The sequence below is a fragment of the Giraffa tippelskirchi genome, chromosome 2 (assembly GCF_054371585.1).
Source record: "Giraffa tippelskirchi isolate mGirTip1 chromosome 2, T2T-mGirTip1v1.2.pri, whole genome shotgun sequence".
In the NCBI taxonomy this organism is placed as follows: Eukaryota; Metazoa; Chordata; class Mammalia; order Artiodactyla; family Giraffidae; genus Giraffa; species Giraffa tippelskirchi.
The window spans coordinates 175,475,014-175,498,218 of record NC_137276.1 but is presented as its reverse complement, the minus strand read 5'-3'; the positions used below and the strand labels follow the sequence as shown (position 1 = coordinate 175,498,218).

The 23,205-nt window shown below is 42.3% G+C and overlaps 1 protein-coding gene across 46 annotated transcripts in view; it reads right to left on the bottom strand.

The window, feature by feature from the left end:
- The window catches only part of ZBTB20 (zinc finger and BTB domain containing 20), an 825,041-nt gene that overhangs the window by 47,620 nt on the left and 754,216 nt on the right, over nt 1–23,205 (bottom strand). For all 46 annotated transcript variants that reach the window (XM_081572030.1, XM_081572048.1, XM_081572056.1 and 43 more), the window contains one exon: nt 5,170–5,270. The gene's annotated coding sequence lies outside the window, so the exon portion shown is untranslated. The remainder of the gene's footprint in view (nt 1–5,169; nt 5,271–23,205) is intronic.

The following is a 23,205-nucleotide window of genomic DNA, read 5'->3' as shown; positions in this document are numbered from 1 at the left end:
AAAAAGAAAAAGTGTGGCCACAGGCACCTGCCTTTCAACGGTCAGTTCTGACATGCTGACTATCTCTCAACTGTCCAAAGAGAACAAAAACATTCTCATCTCCCCATGGCAAACATTTCTGTTACGAGAAAAAGGCTGCTTCGAGGAGTGGGAAGGCGATTTAAGGTGACGGGCGGTTGAGCTGGCCAGCAGAACCTACTGGTATTTAACTCTCATTGTGCTGGCCATGGCAACAAGTTTGGGGCTGAAACATAGCAGTGAGTAAGGTTGTGGGTGATGTTGGCTCTTTCCTTACTAGACCATATTGTATGTGGCAAGAAATATACATGAAAACATATTGAGGAGATGGTAGGTAATAAGCATGTTAAATGCATGGAAATTAACTAGATTGGTGGCATTTGATGTATAGATTTCACACTTCTTTGCACATATTGCACACATACAGCGATGGCAATGCTCTCTGCAACATATGGAAAATAAATATTTTATCTCTGTGAGCTCTCATCAGTCTCTGGGGGCTGCTGAGGGAGAGTGTTCTCTTCACCAATTTTCTCTCTTCCCTGGTCTCCCACCCTCTCCTGCACATTAACATGCCTTCCACTCATCAGCCTGGTTGGGTGGAAAAGAATTAGAATCCCTTTTTCATAAATACTGAGTCACTGGATCATGACAATTTTGACCCCTGCCCCTCTTGTCCCCCATCTTTTTGGTGCGGTAATCTTCCTTATTCTGCTTCCCAATAGCACATGGAAGAGGCTTAGTACAGTATTTGGGAAGGAGGGCAAAGGGGAGGTGGTAACAAACCACCTCAGTGAGGGCTGGCAGTAGAACTGAGCTCTACCATCTAGTAGCTGTGTACCTGAGGCAGATTCCTCTGCCTCTCTGGGCCTCAGTTTCCTCATCTGTAAAATGGAAATAATAAACATTCTAGGGCTGCTATGCTATGCAATGCTAAGTTGCTTCAGTTGTGTCTGGTGTCTCACTCTTTGTGACCGCATGGACTGTAGCCTGCTAGGCTCCTCTGTCCATGCAATTCTCCAGGCAAGAATACTGGAGTGGGTTGCCGTTTCCTTTCCCAGGGGATCTTCCCAACCCAGGGATTGAACCTGGGTCTCTTGTGTTTCCTGCATTGGCAGGCGGGTTCTTTACCACTAGCACCATCTGGGAAGTTGATGTGAAGATTAAATAATTCCTGTTGAGTGATGGGCACAGCACTGGTACACAGTCAGTGCCCTGGGAGGGTAGCTCTTTCATAGAGTGTTGGTTCTGCAGTTTTCATTTCAGCTGGAAGGAGGCAATTCTTTTATCTTAGTCATCTTTTACAATATTTAGATTTGGGTAGGGGCAAATGGATTATAATTGTAGCAAAGGCAGAAAGAATGCTAGGATAAGCAGTCTCCTCTTCAACACTTTTTTTTTTTACGGTATCATCCTCCTGACACCCTCTTTCTGTTCATGTGTTTGTCATTGCTGCTACTACACCATTAGCTCCTCTTGAAGTTGGGGGTCAAGCAAGCTACACTTGGCCTAGAGAAGCCCATCAAACCTGAGCACTATGGTCTATTCATTGAAACCAACCTTTGGCACTCTAGCTTATCACGTTTTCTTACAGTTTATCCTTTCACCGCTTGGTCTAATGTTCTCAGATCCATTTAAGATGTTTTCATGATTAAAATATTTTATTCTTTCAATTTTTTTAACCTTCTTGGCAAGGTTGATTTACAGTGTTTTTCAGTATATTTCTCCCTCACTGTATCAGTCATGATCTTGGCAAGAAACAGATGGCACACTGAAAGGTTTTAACTGAAGAGAGTTTAATGAAAGGACTCTCTGCTGAGGTACAGAGGAGGTTAAGGGACCCTCAAGGGAAGTGATGTACCAAGGACTAGCAATAGTGCGAGGTTGTTAATCTCAGCTTTAAACTGCTAAACCGAGGGGATGAGGAAAGGTATGGAGCTCCTCACGTCCAGTCAGAACTGGATTTGGGAAGGGGCTTGACCAAGAAGTACCCTGACCCTACTCTCCTGTCTCTTGCTAATGCTTCCCTTTGTTGTTGTTGTTCAGTTGTTCAGTTGTGTCCGGCTCTTTGTGACCCCATGGACTGCAGCACGCCAGGCTTCCCTGTCCTTCACCATCTTCTGGAGTTTGCTCAAGCTCATGTCCATTGAGTCAGTGATGCCATCCAACCATCTCATCCTCTGTCGTCCCCTTCTCCTCCTGCCTTCATTCTTTCCCAGAATCAGGGTCTTTTCTACGAGTCAGCTCTTTGCATTAGGCACCAAATTATTGGAGCTTCAGCTTCAGCATTAGTCCTTCCAACAAATATTCAGGGTTGATTTTCTTTGGGATTGACTGGTTTGAACTCCTTGCTGTCCAAGGAACTCTCAACAGTCTTCTCCAGCCCCACAGTTCGAAAGCATCAATTCTTTGGTGCTCAGCCTTCTTCATGGTCCAACTCTCACATCTGTGCATGACTACTGGAAAAGCCATAGCTTTGACTATACAGACCTTTGTTGGCAAAGTGATGTCTCTGCTTTTTAATACACTGTCTAGGTTTGTCATAGCTTTTCTTCCAAGGAGTAAGCGTCTTTTAACTCCTTTTGGCCAAATTCAAAGGGAAGCCAGAAAAAACATCTGTCTCCTGGGCCATGTATCAGGGCGGGGAATGTTCTATGGTTTGCATGTATGTCGGGGTGAGGGAGGGATGAATTAGTATACTATTTCTCCCCTCTCCATATCCTTTACCTTTTCTCCCATTATACTTACCAGAAGGAAAGACACAGCAAATAAAATGAAAGCAATTCTCTCTTAGTGTCCAAGTGCCTATTTTGTCTATTTGCAATTTATGGGGGAAGAAAACTTAACATAAGCTCTGTGAAAGCAGGGATTTAGGTTTGTTTTATTTGCTGCCATACTTCTGGTCCCTAGAACAGTGCCTGGCACTTGGCAAATGTCCAGTAAATTTTAGTTGGCTGAGTAAATATACTCACGTCTGCCACACCAGACACTATACATACATTATCTCATTTAGTCATCGCAACAATCCAGGTAAGTAGGTAGGTTGCTGAGGCTGGTTGTGCAGGTGTTTTGGGAGTAGGTAGGTTTTAAAATCTAACACTTACCTCCTCCCTACTCACCCTTCAAGCCTTGAGACTTCACCCAGGTATTGTAAACCCAGAGAGAGGGATTCATTTGTAATTAGAACACATTTTTATACCATACCGGGTTTCCCAGGTGGTGCTAGTTGGTAAAGAATCTGCCTGCCAATGGAGGAGACTTAAGAGATGTGGGTTTGATCCCTGGGTTGGGAAGATACCCTGGAGGAGGAAATGGAAACTGTGGGTTGCCCATATTCTTGCTGAGAGAATTCCATGGACAGAGGAGCCTGGAGGACTACAGTCCATGGGGTCACAAAGAGTCAGACATAACTGAGTGTCTGAGCAATGTTTATATCATATTCACCTTATTGAATGAAGGTTTTGCACCAAGCAAGTCTCTGTAAGTTTTATTATTATTTCTCTTTTACATATGAGGAAGCTGAGCTTCTGAAAAGCAAATGCTGCAAGAATTAGAACCCAACGTTTCCATCCTCAAGGTCCCACAAATCATGAATATAGGCACTGGTGTTCAGCACAGAGGCTCCCTTGTGGGCTAGGAAGAAATTTTTAGGAAGTCTTAGGTCCCAATTTCTGTCCTGATTCTGGATTATCTGCAGTACAATAAGGTAGGAGTAGCAAAAACTCTTTTCTCTCCCAAAGGATAAACCAGGCTGAGACTTTGAAACCAGCTGTACCCTTGTGTTTGCGGTACTGTACTCTGTGATGGAAACAAACTCAGAAAGCTGTCCGGATGTGGGGATTTCTAAGGCATTCTTTTGCTTGAACTTAAGGATGACGGTGTTTACACAAGCAAGTTGCTCACATGGGTACAGAATGAGGACACTCTATTTTTGACCTTTTGTCATGTCTTTGGTCCCCAGTCCCTCCGGCCCATTAGTCCTGTGGATCAGTCTGATAGTTCTAGTCTCCATTCTGGCCAGGCAGGCCTGACTCTCACCTACACATCCACCACCACCAATTACAATCCAGGTGACTGACAGCGTTAAAGGTAGAAAGCAATGCAAAACAAAACAATACAAAACCCTGACTTCCTCCTCTTTGGGTTTGATTTATGCCCATAGTAGCTAAAGATACAGAGAATATGAATGTGAAAATCCTACCTGAAGCCTGGGAGGGATATTAGTTTCCTAGGTTTAGCATTTTCCAGCAACAGAGATGTCTGTAAAACACCATCCCTTTACCTGCCTCACACCATACAGGAAAACGAGCAAGTACAACAACCAGCATGAGTTTTTGTTTTAAAATGTATAACTATTTTGCATGCATAGCCTCTAAATAATTTAAAGTTCTGGCTTTTCAACTGAAAGAAGGCATATATTTATCCGTTACTTCTAGAAATGATTAATCAAAACTTGATGTCACTCTTTCATCAGTATTTCCTGTTGGCATCCAGCTCCTATCCCAACGTACTTCTTCAACTTGACTTGCAAGGGTCATACTTCTATGTAAATGTCTGACTTGAAGGGAACTCAATCGAGTACCCTGAGCCTTGCATCCAGAGGGCAGAGCTGACCTGGGCACAATGGTTCAGAGATGTGGCTGAAGGAGCCCACAGACACAAGGGTGGGTGTTGGCCCCTTGGATAGCAAGGAGACCACAGCATGGGGGCACAGAGAGGCAGCTACATCACAGGTGGACATGGGCACAGAAAGCTGGCTCACAAACGTGACCAGGGCAGCGTGAAATGACAAGCTGCAGCAAAATTCAACAGAGCAGCACAGAAGAGCAAAGAGAGGCAAACAGAGAGGGCTGCAGCTGCCACGCTTCAGGCCGAGGCACAGATGACCCAGCAGAATAGCACCAGTCCCTGCAAAGTGCGTGCAGCTCAGCCCAGCCACCTGGGAAGCGGGCGCGATGCTGCCCAGGGCTCGCACTGCAGGCTGGAAGCCGAGAACCAGTGTGGGTACCTCAGGACTGAGTCTGGTTACCTCATTGCATCCAAGAGATGAAGCCATCTAAAATTTCATCTGCTCTTACAATTGTGAGTGCTTTTTTTAAAATTAAACAAAGTGAACTGAGAAGCCTTTCATTGGAGGCATAATGTACTCACAGTAGTTTTCAAATAAATGGTGTCACTCTTCAGGTAAATCACTCCAAGGCTTGGGCCTAGTGCAGCTGTTCATTGGGGCAGGGAACACAAAGCGGCTGCATCTGGATCAGACAAGAGACAAACAAAAATAAGGCTGTCAAAGGAGGAGGCGATGGAGATCACTAGTTCTGAGAGAGCCAGAACCCTGGGACTTGGTTGAGAGTCTGGTTCCCCATTTTGCACCAGAGACCTGGCAAGTCAGGTGAGGGAGATGGAGATAGTGTTGTCCAGGCCCCATTTTCAGCATTTCTACCCAATTGCCTGTCTGGTGTGAGAACATCAATAGCACCCGCCAGCACAGATGGAGCTGATGGAGCTGACGTTGGTGCTGACGTTGGTCCTAAGTTGGAGCTGAGGGTGAGGGTAGAGCAGTAGTCCCCAACCTTTTGGCACCAGGGACCACTTTCGTGGAAGACAATTTTCCCACAGACCAGGGGGAGGGGGATGGTTTCAGGATGATTCAAGTGCATTACATTTATTGCTCACTTTATTACTATTTATTTTATTTTTGTTATTTTTTAAAATTTATTTATTTTAATTGGAGGCTACTTACTTTACAATGTTGTAGTGGTTTTTGCCATACACTGACATGAATAGCCATGGGTGTACATGTGTTCCCCATCTTGAACCCCCCTCCCACCTCCCTCTCCATCCCATCCCTCTGGGTCATCCCAGTGCACCAGCCTTGAGCACCCTGTCTCCAGCATCAAACCTGGACTGGCGATCTGTTTCACATATGATAATATACGTGTTTCAATGCTATTCTCTCAGATCATCCCACCCTCACCTTCTCCCACAGAGTCCAAAAGACTGTTCTATACTTCTGTGTCTCTTTCGCTGTCTCGCATATAGGGTTATCATTACCATATTTCTAGATTCCATATATATGTGTTAGTATACTGTATTGGTGTTTTTCTTTCTGGCTTACTTCACTCTGTATAATAGGCTCCAGTTTCATCCACTTCATTAGAACTGATTCAAATGTATTCTTTTTAATGGCTGAGTAATATTCCATTGTGTATATGTACCACAGCTTCCTTATCCATTCGTCTGCTGATGGACATCTAGGTTGCTTCCATGTCCTGGCTATTATAAACAGTGCTGCGGTGAACATTGGGGTTCACGTGTCTCTTTCAATTCTGGTTTCCTTGGTGTGTATGCCCAGCAGTGGGATTGCTGGATCATATGGCAGTTCTATTTCCAGTTTTTTAAGGAATCTCCACATTCTTCTCCATAGTGGCTCTATTAGTTTGCATTCCCACAAACAGTGTAACAGGGTTCCCTTTTCTCCAAACCCTCTCCAGCATTTATTGTTTGTAGATTTTTATTTCTATTTATTTTTATTTCCCCTGGTGGCTCAGGTCGTAAAGAGTCTGACAGAAATGCAGGAGACCTGGCTTCAATCCCTGGGTCTGGAAGATCCCCTGGAGAGGGAAATGGCAACCCATACCAGTATTCTTGCCTGGAGAATCCCATGAATGGAGGAGCCTGGCGGGCTACAATCCATGGGGTCGCAAAGAGTCAGACACGACTGAGCGACTAACACTTTCTAACATTCCTTTATTTCTATTATTATTACATCAGCTCCACCTCAGATCATCAGGCATCAGATTCTGGAGGTTAGGGAGCCCCGGGGAGGGGAAGCGGGGGTGGTGCCCCTCCACCTGACCACAACTGACTCTTCCAATGCTCATTTCCCTTCAGTCTCTCCCTCTTTGTCGCTCCAAGATTCTTGCTTGTCTTATAGATGTGCACTGACCCGAACATGTTTCTGACCTCTTGCCTTCTTGCCACCCTTCACTGCAGTTTGTTTCCTGCCTCATCCTCTAACCTGGAGGAGTGCAGCCTCAGGGGTTACAGAATGGACTCCCATCTTCTCATAGACTCATACCCAGAGGTCTTTTCCCAGGCCTTGGCCCTTTGGTCACCTGGTCCTGATGATCACTTTATCCCGGAAGCTCTCCTCCCTTCTCATCAGGATACGGCACCATCCTGATTTCGCTCCTGCTCTCAATTCTCTCTTCTGCTTCCTTCCTTGGCCTCTTCTCTTTCTCCCAATGCAGACATACCTCAGGACACTCTTCGCAAGCTTTTCCTACACACCCACCCTCCATGGCCTCAACAATCACTTCTCCATAGAGAACACCCACATGGCTATCTTTAGTTCTCACTTGTCTACAGAGCTCCAGACACATATTCTAAATAACTGCTGGTTATTGGTTCATTGATTCATTTGCTTGTTTGTTCATTCATTCACTATTTACATAGACTCTATTAGGCACCTGGAAAAGAGGAATAAGATGGGGCCTCTAACTTTGAGAAGCTCACATCTCCATCATGCCCTGCACAGGCACTTCTAGCTCAGAAAGTTTCAAGCAGAATTCATTGCTTTTCCCTCAAAATAAGTGCCTTCTCTAGTCTTCCCATTTCCTGCTATTGGTCCCATCTCCATCCAGTTACTTGTGTCTACAGTTGAGGAGTCTTGTTTAATTCCCCCTTTTCTTTCATTTCCCATAACCAATAAGCTGCCAAGTCCTGTGGTTTTTACTGGGGCTGTGAATCAGTACTCACTTTTTATCCCTTTATCACCTGTTGCCTGGACTTCTGTGAGTGCCTCCTACTTGGCTTCCCTTCCTCCAGACCCTCTTACCTCATGTTCATCCTTCATACCAGCAATGCATTTACTGTTCTGAAGTACTATTCTAAATACATCATTCTTTTTCTCTTTGCTGGATTAAATGCAGACTTCTCAGCTTGGCATTTAAGGTTTCTACAATATAGCCCCATTCTAATTTCCTTCTCTTTTTTTTCTGTAGTACATTCTATATTGCAGAAGTTCCATTCCTTCCCATCAAGGTCATGGTCTTTCCTCCCCTTTCCTAACATCTGCATAGAGCTTCCTTAAGGGCAATCCAAATACCACCTCACTTATAAGACATTTCCCAAAGGAAAGTGCCCTTTCTTGAATCCTAAAGAACTTTTTGCACTGTTCCCTTTGCACATTCTATAAAAAAGGAAAAGAAAGTGTAAATTGCTTAGCTGTGTCTGACTCTTTGTGTCCCCATGGACCGTAGCCCGCCAGGTTTCTCTGTCCATGGAATTCTCCAGGCAAAAATACTGAAGTGGGTTGCCATTTCCTCCTCCAGGGGATCTTCCTGACCCAGGGGTCAAACACAGGTCTCTGGCATTGCAGTTGGATTCTTTACAGTCTGAGCCATCGGGAAAGCCCTTACATGTCCTATGGATTCTAATATTTATTTGTGTAATATTTCTTCCTGCTTAAGCTTCTTGAAGGCAGAGACCATTTTTACTCTGTTACCCCATTGTGCGCAATGCCTTGCACACAGCTTAGCACTCAGCGGCTATCTGCTGATCCAAATTTAAAAGGAATAAAGATGCTTTCTTGGAGTCATGGAAGCTGAGACTAAACTGGAAAGACCTTGAAGCTCATCTACTCCAAACCCTCATTTTTCAGACGAGGAGATCAAGGGAACTGAGTTGCTCAAGGCCACATCCTTGCTAGTGGCTGAGTAAAGACAACTGATAGAAAAAGTCACAAATCTCTAAATACCTACCAGTGCTTGCTCAGAACTAGTAGGCCCAGCAGACCATCAGCAGTGACCAGACAGAGAGAGTGAGGGGTTGGGGTGCATAATCTGCAAGGATACACTGGGTTCCACAAAATGAAGAACTTTGTTTCCCTTACTTTAATAAACCAAACTAATAAATGCCTTTTTATAGTTAAGTGTTTTAAAAATGAGGGTGGATTTAAAGAACAAGGGAGCAAATCTTTCTAACAATACAAGCAGAAACATTTGTGACAATATTGCAAATACCACTGGAGTGATCAACTCAGGGTGAAAAAGCAGAATGAAGAAATTTCTCATGCTTTGGAAAAGCAGTGCACTCAGCTGAAGTTCTAGGTGAGAACAGGCTGTGATAATTCTACAGTTAAATTCATCTTTTTATATACACATAGGCTATTGGCAATCCTGCTATTATGCCACACCAATAAATCTTTTCCCACCTAGCTTTGCCCAGTTTTTATCCTATAGGTTTGTTTAAACGTTTACTTATTTTCCTTTCATTATATCTCCAATCTCCTTGTAGAAAAGGATAGTGACTGCTCCCAAGACTGTTCTAATTTTCGTCCCTTATTCTCCTCTTGTGGTAGAAGAAACATTAACTGTTTAATCTCCTCTTGATCCTCATCCTCAAACAGAATCATTTTCTTTCACCTGATGACGTAGAGCCCAACAAAATATGTCGTGGGGATAGCAGTGTTTACCTAAGTGAGGAAAACCGACTTTTCCAGGGGATCTCAGTAGTTTTTATGTGTCCTGAAGAATTCAGCTCTTAAGTGCTAGCCTCCAGTCCTATAAAACCTCATCTGCCTCCCCCAAGTGAGCATGTTACTCATGTTACTCACTGTTAATCCCAGAGGAAAACTTGGTACTGGTCATCATATTCTCTTGGCCAATATGGTGGAGCCATGTGATGTACTGAGAGATCCATTATATAGTAACACCCCAGGAGCCACATAAACAGCAAATTGGGTTCAAGAGCTCCTCACAGTTCTTACTAAATCATCACGTGGCTGGACAGATTATCAACAGGTCACCAGACAGAGCTACAGAGCTTCCTTCTCTTTTCTTCCTTGGCAACTATATTAAAATGATAGAGGAAATCACTTGTCGATATGTCTAGTACATTACAGTGAAAAATTACCTGGAAGCATACACATCCATTGTGTAATTACATAAGTGTACATTTTAAATATGTCTAACATTTGATTTAAATTGTGCATATTATAATTAAATGGAAACATAATCTTTCTGTCCTTTAATCAAACTCCTCTTATCAGCTCCACAGCCTCCTGCTATGATTTTCCTTTCCTTTTTGGGCAAATTGTCACCTCTCTCCTTCTTATTTCCCCTCTTGCCACAGCACACACCCGAAAGTTTTTAATTAGAACTATTGCATGGTGTGTCATGTTCTATTGCTTAAGGAATAGTGATGTTCTAAAAAAGACTCAGGGAAATTGACTATATGAGGTTTCATATTTATCCTTTTTCAATGGCATCCATATCCAATGTACTCAGTTTTTAAGTCAAAAGGTAAGAGGCTGCTGGGGTCTTACATTTCCCCCAGAATCTGGAAATCCAGCTGTTCTCTCTGCCTCTTACATCATCGCTGTAAAAAAGAATCTTCTCTGGGAGCCCAGCTGGCAAGGTTCTGGATGGTGTCAGAGGCAGAAGAGGCAGTGGGTCATTTCCATTCCAGACTGCTGTATTGCTGATGGCTCTGCAGATCTGTCTCGAAGCCCTTAGAGAGCAGAGCTGTTATATAACATGCCGCCACAGACGGCCGTGAGGAACTTTCTGTGGAGGTCTCATTTCAGTATGACCATTTCCATACCAAATCATTCTAAAATGACAGATGGGGCTTCTATGACAAAAGCTTACCAAAAAAATAGTAACAATAATTTGTTAGATGTTTAAATGTTGTTAGGGACTGTATGAGGAATTTTTATGTGTAAATCTATTCTTATTCAATCCTCACAGCAATGCTGTGATGCAGGTGTTAATATACCCATTTTATAAATGTGGAAATTGAGACCCAGAGTCCTCAATCAACTACTCTAAGATTAGGAAGCTGTGGGTAGTGTGAGGCCAGAGTTTAAACCCACAACTTGCTGACTCTAAATCTGTGCTCTTTTCACTATACAACTGCTCCAACACAGCATGAGCACATTGCTAGTTCCCACTGTGATTTCAGCACAAGAAAGAAGTTTACGTTGTTTCCATGATGGGTCAGAGTCACTGCAAGCACTGGGAGCACAGATCTCAGGTGAAGGAACTCTTCCAGCAACAATAACTCCTTCCTAGCTCTTTTGACTCTTGCCTGGAAAATCCTATGGACAGGGGAGCCTGGTAGGCTGCAGTCCATGGGTTCGCTAAGGGTCGGACACGACTGAGCGACTTCACTTCCACTTTTCACTTTCATGCATTGGAGAAGGAAATGGCAACTCACTCCAGTGTTCTTACCTGGAGAATCCCAGGGATGGGGGAGCCTGGTGGGCTGCTGTCTGTGGGGTCGCACAGAGTCGGACACGACTGAAGTGACTTAGCAGCAGCACTTTTGAAGATGAGGATGCTTTATACTGGTTTTCTCAAATGCTGATGAACAAATGAATCACCCAGGATTTCTTATTCAGTGTGTCTGGGGATGGAGTCTGTGATTCTACATTTCTACAGGCTCCCAGGTGATGCTGATGACATCAATCTGGGTACCACAGGTCCTATGTCTGACACTCACCTTCCTACTGAGGGTCATTTTCAAAGGAGCAACTCAAGCTGAAAAACTTGGCTACCAGTTCACATGACACGACTAGCTTCTGATTCAGGGCCAGTTTGTCAAGTCATAGGACATTAGACAGAATTCACGGAGTTTCTGGCAGAGAGCACATTATGGGAAAAAAAAATTTCTGGATCCCTCAGGGCTTTCCTCCCCCCAAATGGAAATTAAAATGATAATATCTCCAACATGTAAAGTTCTTATTTTCTACATTATTGTTATTTTTAACAATAATTATCTGGTAATAATTCAAATAACACCTTTCCTCTGAGAAATTCAATGAGCTTTACTAACCTTAATTGTCTAACAGCAATTCCCAGGTGTAGATAGAGCTGTCTTAAAGATCACAGTAAATTTAAAATTGTTCCACTTCCCTCCTTTCTTTGCCCCAAATGTAGTGGTGAATTAGTGGTGAGGGGTTACTAATTGGCAAAGACCCACTAGCTCCACATTTGAGGCACAGGAAATTTCATAAGCCAAGGGTAAATCCAAGAAATAATCAGCAGAGAGGTGGTTGTGGGGGCAGAGAATATTGGTGAGATGGAAAAGAAGAGAGGTAAAAGGAGTAAGAATAAGAAAAGAGAAAGTAAAATCACAGAACTAGACACATGATCTTGGATGAGTCATTTAATCTCTAAGTGGCTCAGCTTTTCCCTCTGCAAGAAAAAGATTTTATAATGTTTAAAGTCCCTTAAAACTCTGAAAGTGAAAGCTGTTCAGTTGTGTCTGACTCTTTGCGACCCCATGGACTAGACAGTCCATGGAATTCTCCAGGCCAGAATACTGGATGGGTAGCCTTTCCTTTCTCCAGGGGATCTTCCCAACCCAGGGATGGAACTCAGGTCTCCCCCATTGCGGGCGGATTCTTTACTAGCTGAGCCACAAGAGAAACCCCTTAAAACTCTCATAGTCCCCTGAGAAGAAAGATGGGGGAATTAAGTGGCTTGTCCACCTGTTAAACCACTAAACTTGTTAAAGAAATCTGTTTGACTTTTAACTTTTTAACTAATTACCTGAAAGGAATTCCCAAATCTATGTCACCAATCTCACCTTTTTGGAAACTGATGAGAAAACCATTTAATGAATAAGGCGCCAGAGGTATCATAGCCAGAAAAACTAATCAGGAACCCTATCTTCAGTTTTGTGATGCTATAGGAAATGTTTTACTTAAAAAAATTTAGCTCCTTAATTAACCACTAGTTAATATCCATGTTCAGAATAAGCATCTCAGATGGCCTGAAGACCCCTAGGATAGCCTTGCCCATAGAAGGTCCCACTATCTGTCCCTTTAAATTTATGTTAATTTTCTCTACAGAGACGTTGATTCCTCTTGGACAATTCACAGACTCTGTTAATAAGAGTTGCTCATCCAGGAATATTAGTGCTGTCAGGTAAAGTTGATTTTTGTTTTTAAAATAAGAGATCTTTGGGACACATACATACACATATAAACATGTTTATAAATGTTTATACATGTGATAATACTTTTTCTGGTTTTCATGAATACTTGTGATGGAAACCCCTTTTCTAAGTCCTTTGATACTGGAATCTTCTGGTCCAGAAAGCCTGCCACAGGACCTAGTGATAAGGTCACTTTAAACTCTGTAATGAGGATTCCAACATGAGAACAATATATGGTGCAGCACATGACTTGGTGTTATATCAGAGTTATCTATATTTTCCCCCTTGCACTGAGTATATTTTCTGGAATAATCACTGCATTGTGTCTAAATGGAGAAACATCAAAATGGCATTACCTGAAAGAAGATGCTGTCACTGTCCCCAAAGCGAAAACCCCTTTCTTCTGCCTGCTCCTATAGCCTCCATAGTAGTGTGGCTACCATTATAAAATGCTTACTGTGCAGCAGGTCTTGTGTTTGGCACTTTTTATATATTATTTAACTTATCCCTTGGACCATGAAGAAGGCTGAGGGTTGAAAAATTGATGTTTTTGAGCTGTGGTATTGGAGAAGACTCTTGAGAGTCCCTTGGACTGCAAGGAGATCAAACAGTCAATCCTAAAGGAAATCAATCCTGAATATTCATTGGAAGGATTGATGCTGAAGCTGAAGCTCCAACACTCTGGCCACCTGATGCGAAGAGCTGACTCATTAGAAAAGACCCTGATGCTGGGAAAGATTGAAGGTGGGAGGAGAAGGGGACGACAGAGGATGAGATGGTTGGATGGCATCACCAACTCAATGGACATGAGTTTGAGCAAGCTGGTGGAGATGGTGATGGACAGGAAAGCCTGGTGTGCTGCAGTCCATGAGGTTGCAAAGAGTTGGACACGACTGAGCTGCTGAACAACAACTTATCTCTTACACTCACTCTTCGGATGTGGGAATTTTCTGATTTTACTCCTGAGGAAATCGATGTTTAGGAAAGGTGACTTTTTTGCCATAGATCATGATGCTAGAGGGTAGCAAATCAGGGCTCTAGGGCCAGATTTTAAGCACAGTGCTCTGGGGCTTAACCTACACCAAACTTGTGGCTGCTAAACAGCTGCTCTCCTGCTTTCATTCCACTGCTGTTCATTTGAGGTCTTCATTATAGACTTATGGTATTAGATTCTCCATCATGGTCCACTATTGCCACCTTAAATCTTTTTTTAACCTTTTCCAAAACCTTCTCTACTTGATTTATGTTTTCCTTCCTTACTTTGACTAATACATCAATCCAAACCCATTACCATTTTTTGTTTAACAAATCTTTATCATCATTTTTCTAGCTACTTTGTGGCCCTCATTCTCATTCCAAATTATTCTTCTGAGGCCTCCCACTTGATTTCAAATGTTCCAGTCTTAGCTTGAGAACTTCCCTTCCTTAATGCCTAAAGAAACTTCGCTTTTTCCCCTGGTCCATTAGTAGGCTCCTGCTGACGTCACTAAATGTCTGTTTATTCTGACCTTACCCCATGATCAACCATTTCAACACTATTCTCAGTAACTCTCCAGATTTCCTTGTTCCCCTAATTTTCTATGTACAGGGCCTCTTCTTATGTTATTCAATCACGAATCCATATCAACACTCACCATTCCCTGCCACTCTCAGTTCAAAACTCTACACGTGCACACCATCTGTAACCACTATTGCTTAGTCTTGCTTCTAAGTACAAGCCTATAGTAGTTTTTCCTCATATATTTTTCTTTTATCAAGTCTCATTCTTCTTTCTCTTTTTCAGTTGATGATCTTGCCTCCTACATTAGTAAGAGGAAATAGACCGTCTAGTGTGGTAAGCTCACAAGCTCTCACCTCCATCTCCAATATCTTTGAAATTTTCTCATGTTGTTTCCTTAAGATATATCGATACCTTTTTCTACAATCTCCTCCTATCTTGGAGGTTATCCTCTCCTTCCCTTTGGGCTTCCTTGGTAGCTCAGATGGTAGCTCAGAATCTGCCTTCAGTGCAGGAGACACTGGTTCAATTCCTGGGTCAGGAAGATTCCCTGGAGAAAGCAATGGCAACCCACTCCAGTATTCTTGCCTAGGAATTCCCATTCACAGAGGAGCCTGGTGGACTATAGTCCATGGGGTTGCAAAACAGTTGGACAAGACTGAGCAACTTTCAGTCATTTATTTGGTCCCATCAGTGGTATTTGTCTCTGTACTTAAAGACATATTCATTCACAATAGTACTCAACTGATCATAAAATATAATGTTTTTCTCTGTCATCTGCTCTTGCCCTTCAAAATCTTTTCAGCTGGTATATATCAAAGTGAGTTTTATAGAACACTAGAACTTCAAGATGAACCTCAAAAAAGTCCTTTAGTCAAACAAATACAGGAAACACTGAATACTATATGCCTCTCTTATAAACTCAAAATGCACTCTGTCCAAACTTACAGGATTACAGACCCACCTCTTATTCCCCAGTTTTTCTAATGGCACATTTAGTAACTTCAGAATATGCTTAGAGAAAAGATGCTTTAGTATATTTCTCCTGGTTCTAAACTCATTAGCCTGGGTATGTTAGTTCACTGAATCTATATCAAATAAGCCCTCTCAGATTTCCTTTCCTTCAATACTCCATTTGGTTTAACCTAGTTAACTTGTAGAATGTCAGAAAGACTAAGCACGTTCATATCTCTGAGCCCCTGAACATACCATTTTGGCTGTGGGCAAGGCCTCTGTGACCTTTTTCTCATCTAGACCTTTCCTTCTTTCAAGGCCCATATAAAATCATGTATCTTATGAAAACTGCTTCAGCCCATATTGACTTCTGCTACTCATATAACACTTAGGTAAATGGTTATAGTTTAACCCCTGTTTCCTCTATCACTTGGTAAGAATGCAAATTCTCCAGGACATGGAACTTGGTTTACACATTACAGAAATTTCAGCACCCAGGCATCCTTTGTTGCAATACTAGGGGTTTATAATCATATTAATAGTGGTCAGGAACAGAAATAGTTAACACTGGGGCATGTTCGGTAAATATTTGATTTCTGTAGCTATGGAGACAATTTAATATGCTACAAGCCCAGGTGAATGTACCACCACCTTGTGGGGAATAAGCACCATTCACTATTGCCATCATCACCTCCATAAATAGAAACTTGTATGCTTTGGGGAGATGAAGACCAGATCTAGAAGAGCAAAGGCAACTCTGTCCTTAGGTAAAGATGAGACTATGCATTAATTGACAGCAAATGGAGAGAAAGCTAAAATAATCCAAAAGCAGTGGAACAAATGCCTCTCTACCAGTGATGCAATCATTATTCACAATCATTGTATCATGGTATCTAGATGGTAAAAACAAGCCTCTTTTTTCTACAGAGGGAAGTCAGTCTCATGAGAGGATTATCACTGCTCCTTGTCACAGCACTGGAATACAGAGTATGCCATTCTGCAGGGTGATAATAACTTGCAAGATGACAATGGACCGAACGTGCTCCTGCCTTCCAGGCGGCTTCCAATCTCTTAATTCTTCGGGTCAATCTCAAGACACATTGCACTGACGACATCAAAACAATGTGGCTGCCACCAGTACAACATGTAACCCCCAATGAACTGGATCATTTCCATAAAGCTCTTTTACTGCTCCATCACATGGGCTGCTGAGCAGGTTTTAAGTCTCAGGTAGGTCTGCAATAACCAGATATTAAGGAGCTTTGAGTTTTTCAAATTAGATGTTATCTGAAGTTAAGACTTAATGGATTCCCTAATAGTGAGCTTGCAGTGAGACTAGGACTAGAAATTTGTTCTCTTGATGCCTAGTCAGGGAGTTTGATTATGAGAGAAACAGAGTATATCTTTCTCCCTTAAAACTGCAGCAACTTATGATTTTCACATTTTGGTAGAGGAGAAAATGCATTTCATTAAGGTACAGCTTGTGAAATATTTTGCTGTCTTTCTGGATAAAAAGTGGTATGCAAACCAAAGATCTAATTAAAAACTATAAACGAGAATGATTTACTTAGGCTTACTTCAAAATAGGTACAGATTGTATTACATAATGTATGAAAATAGTAGGATAAAGGTAAAAATGCTATAATAGAAAATTCTGTGTTGGTCCTTCATTAAAATTCATAACAATGTATGAGAATATTAGTAGCAGTAATCAATAATAAGCATTTTTAAAACTGGAATTTTTATTGTGCGAGATTACTGGGTTGGTGAAGCTAAATGTCTTAGCTATTTTCCTGTCATGCCCCTGTTCAGAGTTGCCGTTCTGGACAATTTACACATTTGAGAGTGAAAATGAAGGGTGACCTGACTTTTGAATGTGTCCTAGGCCACCAAGTCAAGGCTGTTGCCATCTGAGAACCATGGGCAGTTTCTGCAGTACAGTATCTTAATTTCCTCTTTTTGTGGTAAAAATAGTTAACTTTTTTATTCTACGTGAAATCTGAGATCTCCACATCTTTCTCCTGTTGTCACACGTGGTGGAGACAAGGGGATACTATTGGAAATCTTTGCATTGATTTAGACATATCAAAGCTTATGTGGTACTTCCATGGACACTTTTTAAAAGTGAATTGTCCCCACTATGAGTTTACATAGGTGAGAAGAAGATTGGGGCTGGGGAGGGAGGGTAAAGTTGCCCAGCTAATGAGCAGTAGACTTTAATCTAAAAAACGTGATTTTCAGTAGAAAATCCTCGTTTATCACCCAAAATGTCCATGGCTGCCAACAAGCTTTGTGGCGAATCTGAGAAGTAGAGCACTAGGGGGGGAATCAGAACTACCTTGCCGTCCTGGATCTGATAAGTACTAGTTGTGTGATCTTGGTCAAGTCACTAACTTTTCTGAGTCTTACAAAATCATGAACGAGGAAACAATGAATGACATAATTACCTTCTAGCATGAAATCTTTCACCTGTAAAATGATATTGATTAATAATGTGTGCGTGGCCTATCTCCCAAAGTTGTGAGCTAAAATAAGCTGATATACACTGAAGTGCTTTGCATTCTGTGAACTATGGAATCAACATAGTCTCAAAGAATGGCCACTGGAGGGATTAGGGAAGGGCCTCTGTGTGTGTCCACACATACAGCCAGTCCACTTCCACCCAGGTTTGGGGATAAGCTGTAATGGAGCACTGGCAGAGGCTCAAACCCCTCCCATTCCAGGGAGCTGCACAGTGTCACCGAAGCAAAGTTAACTTGAGTAGGTGAGCCAAACGTTCAAGTTCCAGCTTTGCTGAGTAGAAGCCACAGAGAATTCTGAGCCACCCCGTAGGTGACAACCGCTGCTCCTCCAGGTGTGTCTGAAGCACTGGGGAGACCTGGGGAGGGCAGGACAGGAAGCGGGGGAAGGCGGTCAGACCTCCCTGCTCCCCAGGCCCAGTTTTCTCCTGCACACACAGCTCCATCCCACGTGACTTCACCTGGCAGCCCCAGGAGACAGAATAGACCCAAAAAGAGCAAGAGCCTCCCCTCTGGATAACCTAAGTGCTCTGATTGAAAGACAGAGGGTATCAGCGGAGTGGCTGTACTGAGTCGGCATTGATTTCTCCAGCCTTTGTCTGCATCTGGTTTCCGTCTCGTTTGGAGGTGGTTACTGTTACTACAAGCAGCATGAATCATGTCTCTGTTAAAAAACAGAGCTTCAATTGTCTTACATAACCCCTGATAACTGAACGTCTAATAATAGCAAGCCATTTACAGGTAGAGAGTCTGTCTTCCTCCCAGACACACACACACACACACACACACACACACACACACACACACACACACACACACACACACGCTACTCCCAGTGTCTCACAGTAAAGTGAGGCAGGCAGGGAGGAGGCAGAGGGAAAAAGGGGACAACACAATTGACTTCAGAGGATTTTAAAAAATATTGAATAATCATGTATCACAGGACCTGATGACCAACATGTTTAACTAAAGTAAGTTTTATAGACTATAAGAATCAAGCATTCTTCTTTCAAGTATATGAAACAGCAAGGAATCCAAACATACCTCCTCTAGCATTCTATGACTGTATAAAACCCCCAGACTCCAAAGACAGGATGGAGTGCAGGGGCTAGGAAGGAGAAGTTTTACTGAATTTGAAACTAGCCTACAGCAGGTAGGTTTAATCTTCCCAGGACTTTTTCTCCTCTCCTTTTTGTGTGACCAGAGAAAGATATCTCAGAGGTTCCTGGCTATAGTCATTATGCAAAATTCCGGAGAGTGAAAAGCCACTGAAAACATGGCTGCAGTGTCTCACTCTGCAGGCAATGTCTTGTTGGGTGCTATTCCCTGAGCCACTGTCTTTGGGATGGAGAACCTCGCATCTGAAGACTTGCGTTTTTCCCATGAACATAATCTCTTCCTTGTAGGTCAAGATGAGGTCTTCTCATGCATGACCCCCACTCCGCCGCCCATTAAGGTGATGACCAAAAAGCAAAATAAGAGGACAAGCTGGAAAGAATGACTCAAAAATTACGAATGTAAGTTTTTCTTTAAAACATTCCTTTGATTGAGAAAAAAAAAAAAAGGCTCTAGATAGCAAGCTAAAAAGTGTATGAGAAAAAAATAATCTAAATTTATATCATGCATGTCTCCATTTCCTTATCATGACCATCTTAAGAACAATCATTTCAGGCTATGTTTTTGGAGTATGCATTCCCAGGAGCCCAATAGCTCTAGATATCAGAGAAAGTGGACCAAGAGAGGACTTCTTGGAAAATCATGGAGAGGCTACATCCAGTCACTCGTCTAGGCTAGGACCACAGAAGGAAAACGTTCTCTGTTTTGATTGTTCAATAACATGAAACAGTGAGCTTGGCTATTGCAAACCAAAGAATGCCCTAGGACACACCCACTTTGAGGACCAGCACCTGGGTTATTCTGTGTTCTCTTCAGCTGTTTAGGAATACAAAAGGCATATGGATATAGTTAGGTGTCAGGATGGCTGTGTGTGCCCTCAAAATAGGATTTATTCTTCCTATTTCCTTTTGGAATACATCCCACACCCATAAGCAAAAGAGTTTTGAATAAGAGGAGGAAAGAAGAGAAAGAAAAACAATAAACAAGAAGAGAGGAGTAGGAAGGAAGATGACTAATGTCCCATTATTGCTGCCTGCGAACCTGCCAGGAGTGGATACAAAACCTTTAACTATTGTTGTCTAGTAGTCTTTGCTACACGCCATGTGGATACGGTTTCTGAAGGAAATGAGTTCTAGATTTTTCCCATGAATATCCAAATGCATAAAGCAGGGGTCTTGACCATTAAATCACCCCCACATAACAGCAGTGGAAGGTAACTGATGGGGCTAGACTCTTACTTCATTCACTTTGTGAATTAAATTGCTCTTAGAGCTGGTATGTTGGTAGACTAGATGTTTTAATAAAAACAGCCATGAGACACCACAGTTTCTTTCAGGTGAGGCTTTTCCCTCCACCTACTGTGAATGTACTGTTGAATGATTCCTGTTTCTGGAAGAGCAGGTGGTTTGCCTCTTCTCTTTTTCTTGGCCTCAAAAGCCAGGCTCTTCTACAAAACTGTGAAGCAATTACACCCACCTGAAATTTCAGGGCACTGTTCACAATGGTGTGTTTAGCACTCGAATTAGGACTTGGTGGGCCAGACACATTTAAAATGCAAGAGTGGATTGTTATATTATTTTGCGTTGCAATAGTAAGAGTATTCTGGATTGTGGCTGACAAGCAGATCACAACCACATGCACTGCAACAAACCACATGACACTGTATCAGAAGCTCATAGGTAATACTTTCAAATGACCCAGAGATTTTTTTTTTTATAGAGCAAAGATGGATGCTTTTCCCCCCTTTCAATAAGTATTTATTGAATGCCTATTGTCAGTGATGGACTTTTTCTTCATAGAAGGGAGCTGGGCTATGCCAGACTCTCACTGTGTTCTTTCTGTTTTAATACTGAACAAAATATCAATAAAATACAAGTACAGCAATTTTTTTTTTAAACCTGATAGGCAATCAGTATGTAGTAACTGGCCATGCAAATGAGAGAAGGAATGGGTGATAGTGATGGCAGTGGGAAGAGTTTCCTTACAAAAGCATGTCAGTTTAAGAATATTTCAGGGACAATTCAGGGAATCCCTGCTGACTCAGTGGTAAAGAATCCACCTGCAATGCAGGAGATGTGGGTTCGATCCCTGGGTGGGGAAGATCCCCCAGAGAAGGAAATAGTAACCCATTCCAGTATTCTTGCCTGGGAAATCCCATGGACAAATGAGCCAGGGGGGCTACAGTCCATGGAGTTTCAAGAGTCGGATGTGTTTAAGAACTAAACCACCACTATCAGCGACAATTCAGAGGGGATACCTAAGCAGATCTGGTTTGACCTATTTATGCATTCCAACAAATATCTAGAATTCTATTAACCTTCAAACACCTAATAATATGGTCATGCCATTTTTACAGGAATGATTTTTTTTTTTTTAAGAAAAGGCATCTATAGTTATCTTGTGAGCTTCTCTGTGTTTGTAGAATACTCAGAATACTTCTGTACATGCTAAGTCATTTCAGTCGTGTTCAACTCTTTGCGACCCTATGGACTGTAACCTGCCAGGCTCCTCTGTCCATGGGATTCTCCAGGCAGGAATACTGAAGTGGGTTGCCATTTTCTCCTTCAGGGGATCTTTCCAACCCAGGGATCAAACCCGCGTCTCTTATATCTCCTGCATTGGCAAGGGGGTTCTTTATCACAAGTGTCACCTGGGAATCCCAGAATACTTCTGGGAACCCGTCTTACATTTTAGTCTCATGCCCCAACTGCTGAAGCCCACGTGCCCTAGAGCCCATGCTCTGAGACAAGGGAAGCCACAGCAATAAGAAGCCCACACATAGCAATGAAGAGAAGCTTCTGCAACTAGAGAAAGCCCTTGAGCAGCAACGAAGACCCAGCACAGCCAAGTATAAAGAAATAAACAAAATCAACTTCAAAGCAATTAATTAAGGAGCTCATTGATAACCATGATACACAAAGTGAGGATGGTGGGATAAGGCAAAGTTAGAATCCTCCAAAATGATTGCATAGAAACTGAAGAAATGGTGGCCCATTTGGTTGGAAGGCATCTGACTATAGATCAGATGATGTGTGTCCCCAGTCATGTTTGTCAAGCGCCTTAGATAAGACACTGGAGAAGGAAATGGCAACTCACTCCAGTATTCTTGCCTGGAGAATTCCATGGACAGAGGAGCCTGGCAGGCTACAGTCCATGGGGTCGCAAACAGTCAGACAGGATTGAGCGATTATCACTCACTCACTGACTTAGATAAGACAAGTCATCAAACTTCTCTTGAATCTCACTTTCACTTGCGTAAAACAGGAGTGCTGGATCTGATGGTCCCTAAGATTCCTCCCAGTTGTAACATCTGATGATTTCAAAGTAAGGGAAGATGACAAAGTAATTCCCCCTTCCTCTCATTTTGCTAAACAGTTTAGGGTTGCTTTCCCCTGATCTGTGACTATGTGGTTTGCATTCAGTTTTAGGTTTCTGGGTTCTAGAAGTCACACAGTAAATTTTCAAGTCATTTTGCCTTATGTACATGAGAAAATGATAGTGAAACAACTCTCCCTTTCTTTCCATATCACTGTTTCTTCTCATATCAGACTCACACGCCTACCATAAAAACACAATCATCATCGTCACAAGCCCTCACTCATGCTCATGCAAGCTTATCAGATTGGGTTATTTCTATATTTATGTCCTGGCTATTTTTTCTTTTCCAACTTGTTTATGAAATCCCTGGTAAGCATAAAGCTGCAAAAACAAAAACAAACAAATAAAACAAAACAGCTCTGTTTGAATAATTTACTTCAGTGAAGGGAATATAAGAAAACATTCTAACGGGGAAAAAGCTTTAAAAAAACACTCCCATATCCTAGAAAAGACTAAATAAAATGTTTTATCAGTGATAATTTCATATGTTGTTATTCTTTTTCATTACAGGGAATGCTACATATTGGGTTTATGGTCTGTTGTACAGACGTGGATATTTTCCCCAATATTTCTCAGGCCACTGCATCCTTGAAGCCAAGAAAGCCCAGAGCTTGCCGAGCTGGCTTTACATAGACAAAGGAGCCACACAGAAAACCCAATACCTGGAGCTTATATCATATCCTGCCTAGGCACTCCAGTTACTCATGACTCGTTCTTTTCCATCTGTGTCCTGTTCCTTTGCTGTTTGATTCCCTTCACCTAGAATGCCCTTTC